Raw genomic sequence first — 10,500 nt, forward strand, 5'->3', positions numbered from 1 at the left:
AGTAGATGCCATACTTTTTTGGTAAAGGAGGGCAGAAGCTGCAGTCTTATCCCAACTGCTATAGAAAACTGGGAATAAAGTAACCCCTTTGCTCTTAACATTACAAGCCATTACTTTATAAGGGAAAACAACTTCTGAGACGTACGTGGAGACCTTCCTGCCTACATCCAATTGGCTGTTTAGGAATGAGGCTCTGCTAAATATGTCTCTGGCTCCTTTTTATTTGGGGATTCCTTTCATCTTCATAGCATTAGCAGAATCTCTCAATGTTTTAATTTGTCTGGCTTCATGCCCTCTCCTCTATCTCATTGATAGGCTTTACACTTCCCCCACACCCTGTTTTGAGAAAGGCAGGAATAAATAAGCTTTAGGGAGCAGAAAGTCCCTCTAATAACCCGATTCATTGCAGCTGTCACACAGTATGCATCTGTAAAGCGTCAGATCAACCACAAGCTGTCAGACCCATAGACTAGCTTTCTCTATGATTGTCAGGTTCTTGCACTGGTCTCTCTCTAACAACTAAGACAAAATAGCTCTAATCATTCTCAAATATGGCAGCTTTCAACCTACAAAGTTTGGAAGACAGTTTTGTCAGTGCTGTTCAAGAGCTCGAGGATACAGTGTTTGCCTCCTGGGCCTCTTGAGCAGGGTGATGAAGTGTATTAATTCATAACCTTCCTTCTTCTTCTTGACCAGGTATCTTCCTCCATGGTCATGTGGTAAAGTTATCATTCAAGGAACGTATTCAAAGTAAAAATGACCTAATGGCTCCCTCCACACCCTTCTTAGATAAATAAATAGAGTATAAGAATGAGCCCTGCTGGGTCAGGCTGATATCCATCTAGCTCAGTATCCTGTCTCTGAGATTTCCTGATAGCAGATGCTTAGGAAAGAAATGGGACGCCTACAGTGATAATTTTCTTCCTATATCCTTTCTGCTTCCTTATGTGCAGCATAAGGATTTCTTGAGACAGGAGTTTGCACCTTTATCTTCATGCATAATAGACAGATTTTTTCCTCCATAAATTTGCCTTATTTAAACACATAGTTTTGGAGATAGAGTGCCCTCCATGATTTTTTTGTGGAAATAAGCTCTACATTTTATCTGCAAGGCAGCACCCATAGCTGACACTCCAGCTGGTGTAGACATGCCTGATGTTAGAAAGAAAATATCAAATATATCAGAAGCATAGTCAAAGGAACACTATCTTTATACCAAGAGCTGCAAATCCACCAGAGATCCTGGATGAGGCCTCAGGCCACTGGCCCAGGCTGAGCCCACCCCACTGTGCATGAACTCTTAGCAGCACCTCAGTAGCTTGTTCACAGTTCATGCAGACATATCTGTCCTAAATGACATTGTAGACAAGGCTTCATGATAATGTTGTATTGGCACATCTCCTAAGAGCTAAGAGGGAACAAATTCCCCCAGACGATTATAGGAACCTCTCCAGTGACATCCTATCTAAATTTGTCAAAACGTAAATGAAATCTTCCCACCATATCACTGCAAAAACCAAGCCCTGTACTCCTAAGGAAGTCGGACCCACACAGTGTGTGTGTGGGGCAGGCAGAGCACAGGGGTCCTTCCTCCACAATAACTTCCAAGCTCCCCAACCAACATATTCCCAGACTGACAGCAACAAGGAGACTGAGTTCCCACCACGTTTTTGGAAGCTGATGCCCTGTTATTATCTCACCAAAAGAAAGGTTTCAAGGTGAGCTTGCACATTATGAGAAATCAGATCATTCCCATCTCAATTCTCAAACTGAGAAATTTGCTGGAAGTGGGTTTCATAAGGCTATTACTTACAGATTAAACCTGTGGACTCTGCATGCCTACTCCTATCACACGGCTTCACAAGCTCAAGTGCCTGTATCAGCCAATTTGGCTGGCACTCCAGCAAACAGTGAGGAAAAGGACGTCTGCAGGTAATTTCTTTCACTACCAAACTTAACAGTTTTCTGTAGGGCCAGAGTTTCACTTTTTCTGACCAACACAGCTTCTTTGCCCATGGGCTCTGGATGATGACAAACTGTGGAGTCCCTCTCACCACAAATGTCAACAAGTGGGTACCTGCCTCTCCAGCTGGCCCAGCCCTGGTCTCCAGGCCCCTTCTCCTGGTGCCTGGGCTGGGTGCACTCGGAGCAGTTAGGTGTTGCTGCAAGGCGGGACAAGGAGACATAGCCCTGCTGCAACTTCCTCATCTTCTGTATGAGCCACGCAGCACAACCTGTAAACAAACAACTCCTGAGAGCACAGATGAACTCTTTTTTTAAATCTACATGAGAACCACTGTGTCACAGCGAAGCAATGAGCGTTACATGGCAATAAACTGAAGAACATACAAAAAATACAAGGGGAAATCTACAACCTGTGTGACAAAAAAGTGAACACATACTTTTAAAAATAACTTAGGATAAAAAGGAAACATATTGCTGCAATTGGCATGCTATTATATGGAAATATATGCTGTTTTATGGAATTGTCAAAAATAACGTGGCAAATGCAAACATATTTAATACACATGCATTTTCTGTACCAGGAAAAAGTCAGATGTCAATTCAAAGTATTGCAAAACACTTTGGGGTTTTCTATTTCAACTCCATTGCAGGAGGGTGCTAAAAGAGCCAGCAGTAAAGTTGTGCATGCAGCAGGTCTGGAGAGCCTGCATCCATCCAAGTGTTCCAGAGAACAGGCCAAGGTGCCTCCAGAACAATTAACACTTATTTTCATTAGTCCTTAAAAATGCTTAAGGGGCTTTCCCGAAACAGGAAGAAAGGCAGTTTAACAAAAATTTCAAGCACGTAATGGTGAGAAGTAGCTAATTACAAACTTGCCAGATAAACACACCGCTGTAAGTCAAACTATCACAGCTGCCAATATAGCATCCAAATAATAAAAAAATAAAAGGAGATAATATAATAAATGGTGATGAATAAGGCTTTATAAAAATGACTTCTTGTCAGAATATTTTTGAGAAATATTACAAATGTAATAGCCCTCTAAAGCCTTTTGCTTTCTAAAACATGCAATAATTAAAAATAAGGCAAATGCAGAACCATGGAGACTAGCATGAGAACTGTCTAGCAGAAGTCTCACAGCACAGCAGCACAGGGAAATACTGCTGAGTGGGTGCGATTCTGTGGGACTTTCCCTACCCATCATTGGCTGTGCACCTTAATGCCTTTATCAGTGATCTGAACAATAATATAAGTTACAGATAAATGCCACAGATAAAGTGTGTATGTATTTTTATAACTTGCTACAATCTACATTATAGATCTAGAATAAAAGAGTCCTCCCCAGCAGAATCCTGTTTATAATACAAAGCCTTTAGAAAACTCTTTGCATCTCTGACCTGTGCAAAAGGATCTCCACCCCCATACATCACACTTTTGCTGGATGTAATTCTGGTTGATGAAAACAAGGTGCAAACACACCCAGCAAAGTGGTGCCTAACTCACCACAGGTTGCAGAAAGGACAGGACTTCACTGGTGCTCTCCTCTGCCCTGTGTCCAGTCTCAACCTGCCTCTGTCACACCTTCCTGCATGCATCCCGAATGCTGCTTGGGCTTGGAAGACCCTCCTGTTATCTACTGTGGTGCTCAAGGAGACTGACAGCTGATGATGCTTGGTCACTAGCCAGGAGGAACTTAGCACACAGCTATTACTCATGCTCTAGCACATTCAGTTTATAAACCTCTCCCCGAATGATGCTCAGGTCTCACAAGAAGACTGAAACAGGCAGGTTTTTCGCCTTTGCTTTGCAAATGCATCTTAGTTACGTAAGGCAGTTTCTTCTTCCTCTTTCTTACAGACAGTCACAAGAACTATGGAAAAGTACAGATAACTTGCTATTTTTGTTTAACAATTTGGTTGGTTTTCTGAAAGTGCTCCAGCATTTTCCAGCCAAATGTAGGGGTTTTTTCTCTCTTCCACTAAATGGGTTTTACGTGTCCACCTTTAACTGTTTCCTCAAATTCCCTATCAGACCAAAGAGCAATGCTTTGTTCTTTTCTTTTTATAACTGTAAGAGAGACTTAGACACACATTTCTGAAATAAACATAACCACCCCTCAGAAATAAGGAAAAATACAGAATCCTGCAAAGCTTTTGGTCATTCCAGCCCATTTCAAGACCAACTGTTGTACCGCTGGCCTTGTGGGGGATGAAGACTGTCAGGACTCAGGTCTACAGCTGGAGATTTCTCAGCTGTGTTTTGATCCATTCCTTAACCAGGATAAGATCACAGATACTGTCCTGTATTGCATATACACATTTAGTGTGCCCACAGGGACCGGTACAGACACAGCTCTCGCTGCACACAGCTCTCCATTCCATAGACGGAAGGCTAACATCTGCCTGGTTTCACTGCAGTTTTCAGGACTTCAAGAATAACCCAAGTACCTACAGGCAGAAAATGCTAGAGCCAGCTGGTTCGTGTTCTGTTCTTCTTGCAAGTCAGTAACAGCGCTAAATAAAAGACAAGGTTTTGTATATTCTGTCTCAGAATTATAGTTTCTACCGTGTTGTCATTTCTGTAAGTACTTCCCAGGTTTCTCTTTCTTTCAGTTCTTGCTAGTAACTTCTTGAATAGACATAGTAACTCCTTTCACTGCTGCAGAACACTGGTGCCCAAGGATCTTGAAAATGCCTGGATAGTTTCCACCTTAGGATACCAGAACTACATGCAACTCTTTCAGCTTCCTAATTAGAGCCTGTTACTTACTGCAGCATATTTAGCTGTCTCTGGGAATTCATTTACAAGGTCAAACACTCAGACCTCTTCAGCATAATATAAATCATTCCCCTGCACTCTGATTAGTCTGTGTTACACAGTGTGAACACGCTGTTTAATAAAAGGAGAAAATTATGCAATTAGGACAGCTGCAGCATAAACACATCCTTTCTGAATCACATTTAAATAAAACAGTGTTGCTATAGTATTTTATAGCATTAAAAACTCAGCGCCACATGCACTGCAAATGGCCAGGCCTTCCCAGAAAAACAGGCTGGGGGGAACAGGGGACCACCACACTCGGGAGAAAGGGCTAACATCTGTTTTCTTTCTTCTGCTTACACAATACAAGGCACTGTTTTCATGAGGGCTAAACCTTCCCTATTACCTTGATTTTAATAATTTATAGTCATTCTTCCATAGACCTGTTTTTGTCAGATCCTGTTTTTCAGGTACGCCCCCTGAAAAGAAAACTTGTGGGGTTTGTACCAGGTCACTCAGGAATAGTGGAACAGTAGCTGGGGGAGCAGGGAACAAGCTCCCCGTAGCAACAGCCCTGCACTGCACCAAGCTGAGATGCTCCAGGCTCTGCCACGTGGCAAGTGCAGGGCAGACCAGGCTGCCCCTTCGGGGGGCTGATGGAGAACGGGCTGGCGGCCAGCCCTGCCTCCCAGAGGGAGAGAAGTCCCCAGTTGCCAACACAACGTATCTTTACATCCGCTTTATGCACGTGTAGTGAAATCTTAGCTTCACTCAAAACAACATCAAAATTACCATTGATCTCAAGTAAAATCACGGCTCACTGAAGTGATATAATGCAAGCTGAGAATGCAGTCCAAAACCTCTACTTTAAGAAGGTAAGAGAATTTCCTTACACTATTGCAGCAAAGGGGTGCGAGCCCCTCTTCATTTCTCACACAAAACTGAGGAACTGCTCTCCTCTCAGCAGGCTACCTCCAGGCAGGGGGGTTTCTGAGCACCTCTGAGCTGGGAGAAATGCATGGGAAACCTGCGGCTGTTAAAGCTGCAGCCTGCGCTGGCACCAGACTCTCCTGCCCATCCCAGGGAACCAGAAATGCACGTTCTGCTGTTCATCCCTCTGCGGTCCCCCATCCGGTCTCCCGTTCTTGTGTGTGAGCTGGCTGACAGCAGAGAGGCAGCTACTGTGCAGTGTGGAAAGGAAGCCTCTTCCAAAATACTTGGCTTCCAAGAAGTATTGAAAGAAATGATTCAGCTGAAAAATATCACTAATGTCTTATCTGGGAACTTAAAAGACTACTTCAGACAGCAAACATCAGGGTATCCCCCCTTGTTATGACCACCCCTGGAGATGCACAGCTTTCTAAGCCCATCATTTAATTGCTGATGAGAACCACCGACAGAAAACAAAACTGCATTTTGATAGAAATATAAATTAATCTGTACTACATACTCATTTCATTTGCTTCATGCTCATAAAAGCTTGACTATGCAGTGGGCTGTGCAGCTGAACAGAGAAGATATGACTCACTCCTGTAACTGCATGTGCTACCCAGGCCTCTTGCCTGTTTGTGCAGATGTGTGGTAGAAGTGGGCGAGTAGGTAAAGGCAGGGAAAAGCGACAGCCCCACCACCTCCAAACCTTGCTCCTACCACAACAGCCCCTCTCTACCAGAATTTAGCTCTTGATCATCTACCTGAAGCACAAGCCTTGGTTAAAAGCGCACAGCAGTGCCCAGGAGACAAACATTCAGAGCGAGATCACTGCATCCTGTTCTCGCTCTGAAGAACATTTGATGTTGCAGAGGATGCCAAACTGCATCTGAGACATTAGTGGGAGGAATAAAACTTTTCACATCACTGTCCGCCCCCCCCAAGAATTTCAAAGGTTAAGCGATATCCAAAAAAACCCCCGAGAGAGTTTGGAGTCTCAGCCACAAGGCATTGCTTTATCTAAGCGTGCTAGTCTCACTTGTTAGATGACTTCCCAGAAAGAGGAGCATGACAGAGCAAAGCAAAATGGTGGAACTAAATCCCAAAAGACATAATATTTCTTAGTTTCAGAAATTCTGATCAACTTACAGTATGCTAAGATCTTTTAAAATCCTTCCTTTAGCTTCTCCCCCCCCCCTTAATAAAATTTGTCTTAGTTAACCTTAAAATTATTATGAAAATTTTTTTCCTTGAAGGGTGGCTGTTTGGGTGTCACTTGACATCAGAAATAAAGCCATCTGGTGCGCCTGTTACTGCCATCTTCAGATCAAGGGTTAAAAGCAGAACTAAAGACCTCCTTTTACTTGCATTTACCTTTTAACTCCAGACATTTCTCTACAGATCTTTCCTGTCTCATCCTCAGTAGGAGGATTCAGCCTTGGATTTAACTCACAAATGCAGGAAACTACTACTACTCTCACACTAAATCAGCTGTGCTCTGTCCAGGCAGTGCCTGAAGGGAAAAGGTTTGAAGACTTCCTCACTCACCTCTGGAGAACATCTAGCCTCCCTAGCACATTATCTCAAGAGCTTTTACAGTTCATCCATTACACATTTGACAGTTAGTATTTGTTGTACACCAAGCTTTGCAAATATAAAGCATAATCTTAGTAATACCATCATTAAAAACCAACCAAGAGCAAATAGCCTGAAAAAAGAGAAAAGAACATCAGCCAACCTCTGAAGCTAAGTTGCCTGCTGCAAGTTCTGGATGGAAACAGAGCTCTGCAAAACATTTAAAAAGAGATGCATTTACAATATATCAAGGCACAAGTCAAATTTTAAGAGAGTGCGTGTGATGTGCAAGATATTTGCTAAATAATGCAGCATTCAGGATCTCAGCACTCACTAGTAGAGTGCACACACAGAGGACTGGGACAGAATGGTCCCATGGCTAAAACAAAGTCAATAATCAACCCTAAGATAGAAACACATCTACATTTATGGTAAGGTTATAGTGATTGGTTGTAGGAGCCACTAGGCATCCAGCCAATCTGCTTTTCCAGTCTAAGGAAATGCTCGGTTTGTTTGAAAAATGATATTTTTTCCCTGCTGTGAAGAATGCATTGACGTCATCAAGCTGGGTCTGTTGAACAAAAGCACAGATCCAGGGTTGTGGCAAGAAGTTGAGTTACAAGAGAAAGAACACACATCTGTTTCAGCTTTCTTTTAGAGTGACAGAGACTATTCCGTATTCTCCTTTATCACCTTCTCCAGAGGAGAACTGCTAAAGGGGGCAAGTGACTTGCTATGAGTTTTGTTTTCCAATCTGTTTTGTTCCACTCTGTTTTGTTTGTAGTGTGGGGTTTTTTTAGATAAACACTAGCATCTATGGCTCCACAGGCCTGTGTATCAGATCACTATTACTTCTAATAGGAACATGCTGCATGCCAGAACTCCCTGATCTGATTTGATGTAACACCATGCAGCACCCTTACAAAAAAACCCCACAGGTTGTTCATAAACCTCTCTGATCACACACTGCTCTCCCACTTCTATGCTGTCATATCAGCTTCTCCACCCACAGAATGGGGTGTTTGGGCCAATGAAGTGCTTTGCTACCACATCCTCTGACCAAGAACTTTTCACTATACCACTAACCCATGTGACTATAAGTACTATCTTAGAAAGTGAGAAGGATAACCTTGAATTGTCAGAATCCAGCCATATCACACTGCAAAAAAAATAGCCAATAATTACGGTAGTTATAGATCATTTCTGGTTCACAAGACCATAGATCAAAGGGTGCAGCTGGTGCGTGGAACAAGGTCACCAGTTTAATGTTTCTTTAAGGACTGATGCCACTTCAGTCATTTCCCAGTAGGGTTATCTGATGCTTGTAAAAAGAATCACAGAATGGAACAGGTTTGGACCAAGGATGAAGGAGATGCAACAGAGCTGCATGAGTAATGGATTACTCAGTCTAGTACTTGAACCAAAAGCCCAAATTACGTTGTTCTGAACATACATGAAGGTGGGGAGAGGCAAAACAGAAAAGCAAAATAAAACAAAATGCAGACAGAAATTACTCTACTTTGGGCCCAATTATTAAGTGTTTGAGCTTTATCCCCCTTCCCTTTAAACTTCAGGTTATTTAGAAAACCGGAATCACATAACAAAACATTCATTAATTATCTCCAAAACGTATATTCTGTATTCTCTCCTATTTTCCTCCTGTTGCAGCCAAATCAAGTTGTCCAAATACAACAGTTGTGTCAATTAATCTACATTTTAACGCAAACTTACTATCTACTAAAAGACAGGTGAATAAGTAAACATATACAAGACAAGAAAATGCAAAGCTAACAAGAAGACAATTGTAGTGAGGAGCTCATAACTCTTCTCAAATTCAACAGCTCCTACATTTATGATATTAAGGTATCCCAGTGTAAGTCTTCCGTGCAACAATAATCTTCTAATGTGTGTTGTAGGTCAAAAGAGAATTTAGGTCAAAAGAGACTTTAAGTTTGATGGAACTACTTTGGTTAAGTTACACTACATTAATTTAATTGCCCAATCTTAGTACAGAAGAACTGCTAAATAATTACCAATATGCCAAAACAAATCTAAACCAAGTATTTAAAAAACCCCCACAGTATATTTAAATGAAAAAAAGTCTGTAACAATTTAGCAAAGAAAGAAGTAGTAGAAAGCAAGTCAGATCTTATGCTTCCCCCCCTGTTATTTTCCCCCTGGAATATAAATATGGCTTCAACATTCTGAGATGAGACCAATACAATGCACAGGCCTCTGGGCCCTCAGTCATGTTTTATTTCACCTTAACAAATTTCTCTTCACCTGGAGAGACTAATTAAGCTAGCCTTCTCAAAAACTTAGCAATTCATAAGGTCATAATACCCCGATGGAGTCAGTTTCTCTAGGTGCAAGTAGGCTTCTGGAGAGGGAAGAAAAGGTTTGATGCCAGTTAAGGCATGAATACAGATTCCAACTCAGTGACTCTCAGAGCCAGAACATTGCAGTCGTGTGTGTCCAAAATTATTCCTTGGGTGTTTTTACAGCTATCTTGAACAGAATTTCCTATGACCAGTGCACACATGTGGACGTAGAACAACAATAACAAGGAAAAAAAAAACCAAACAAAACACAAAAATTAAAACAGCACAGTAAAAAAACCAAAAAACCAAACTTCACTTTAATTCCAAAACCTTACATTTTTAAAGCTGGAATTGCAAAGGCACTAACAAGTCAGTCTCCTGTGTGTTGGCTCTTCCTGGAGTTTGATCCTGCCACTGTCTGATCCCTCTTCACACATTAGGAAAGGCGCAAGGCCACCTGCTGGAAGAAAAAACAGTGCAGTGTCTTGTACTCCTGAATTAAGCTTTAGGTGAAGGGTGAGTAAATAAAGTAGACAAGGCTGCCACTTTTACCAGCCCCCAAAAAGCTGCTGCAACCCAAGGAACAGTGAAAAGATGAAAACACTGACCTTACAGTGCTGACCGATACCAGCTCAGGATAGTTAAACAACAAACAAAAACACATTGCTGCCTCTCGGTTTGTATCCATTATATATATAAAAAAACCCCAAACGGCTATGCTTATTAACTACACGAGGTATGACTCCAAGTCATATGCAGACACTTGTTTTGACAAGAATCCGGTGGCTTCTCAATGTCTCTCAAAACTCCCTACCAAGACAGAAAACACTCCACCACAAAACAGATAACCTGCATGCAGTCATCACACCTCCGTGGGGGTGGGGAAGAGTGTAAAACACATGCGCCTAATAGACCTTAGCTACATTAGTGGAGGATATTGGGTAACTAG

This window comes from Buteo buteo, chromosome 4 (assembly GCF_964188355.1).
Source record: "Buteo buteo chromosome 4, bButBut1.hap1.1, whole genome shotgun sequence".
Taxonomy (NCBI): domain Eukaryota; kingdom Metazoa; phylum Chordata; class Aves; order Accipitriformes; family Accipitridae; genus Buteo; species Buteo buteo.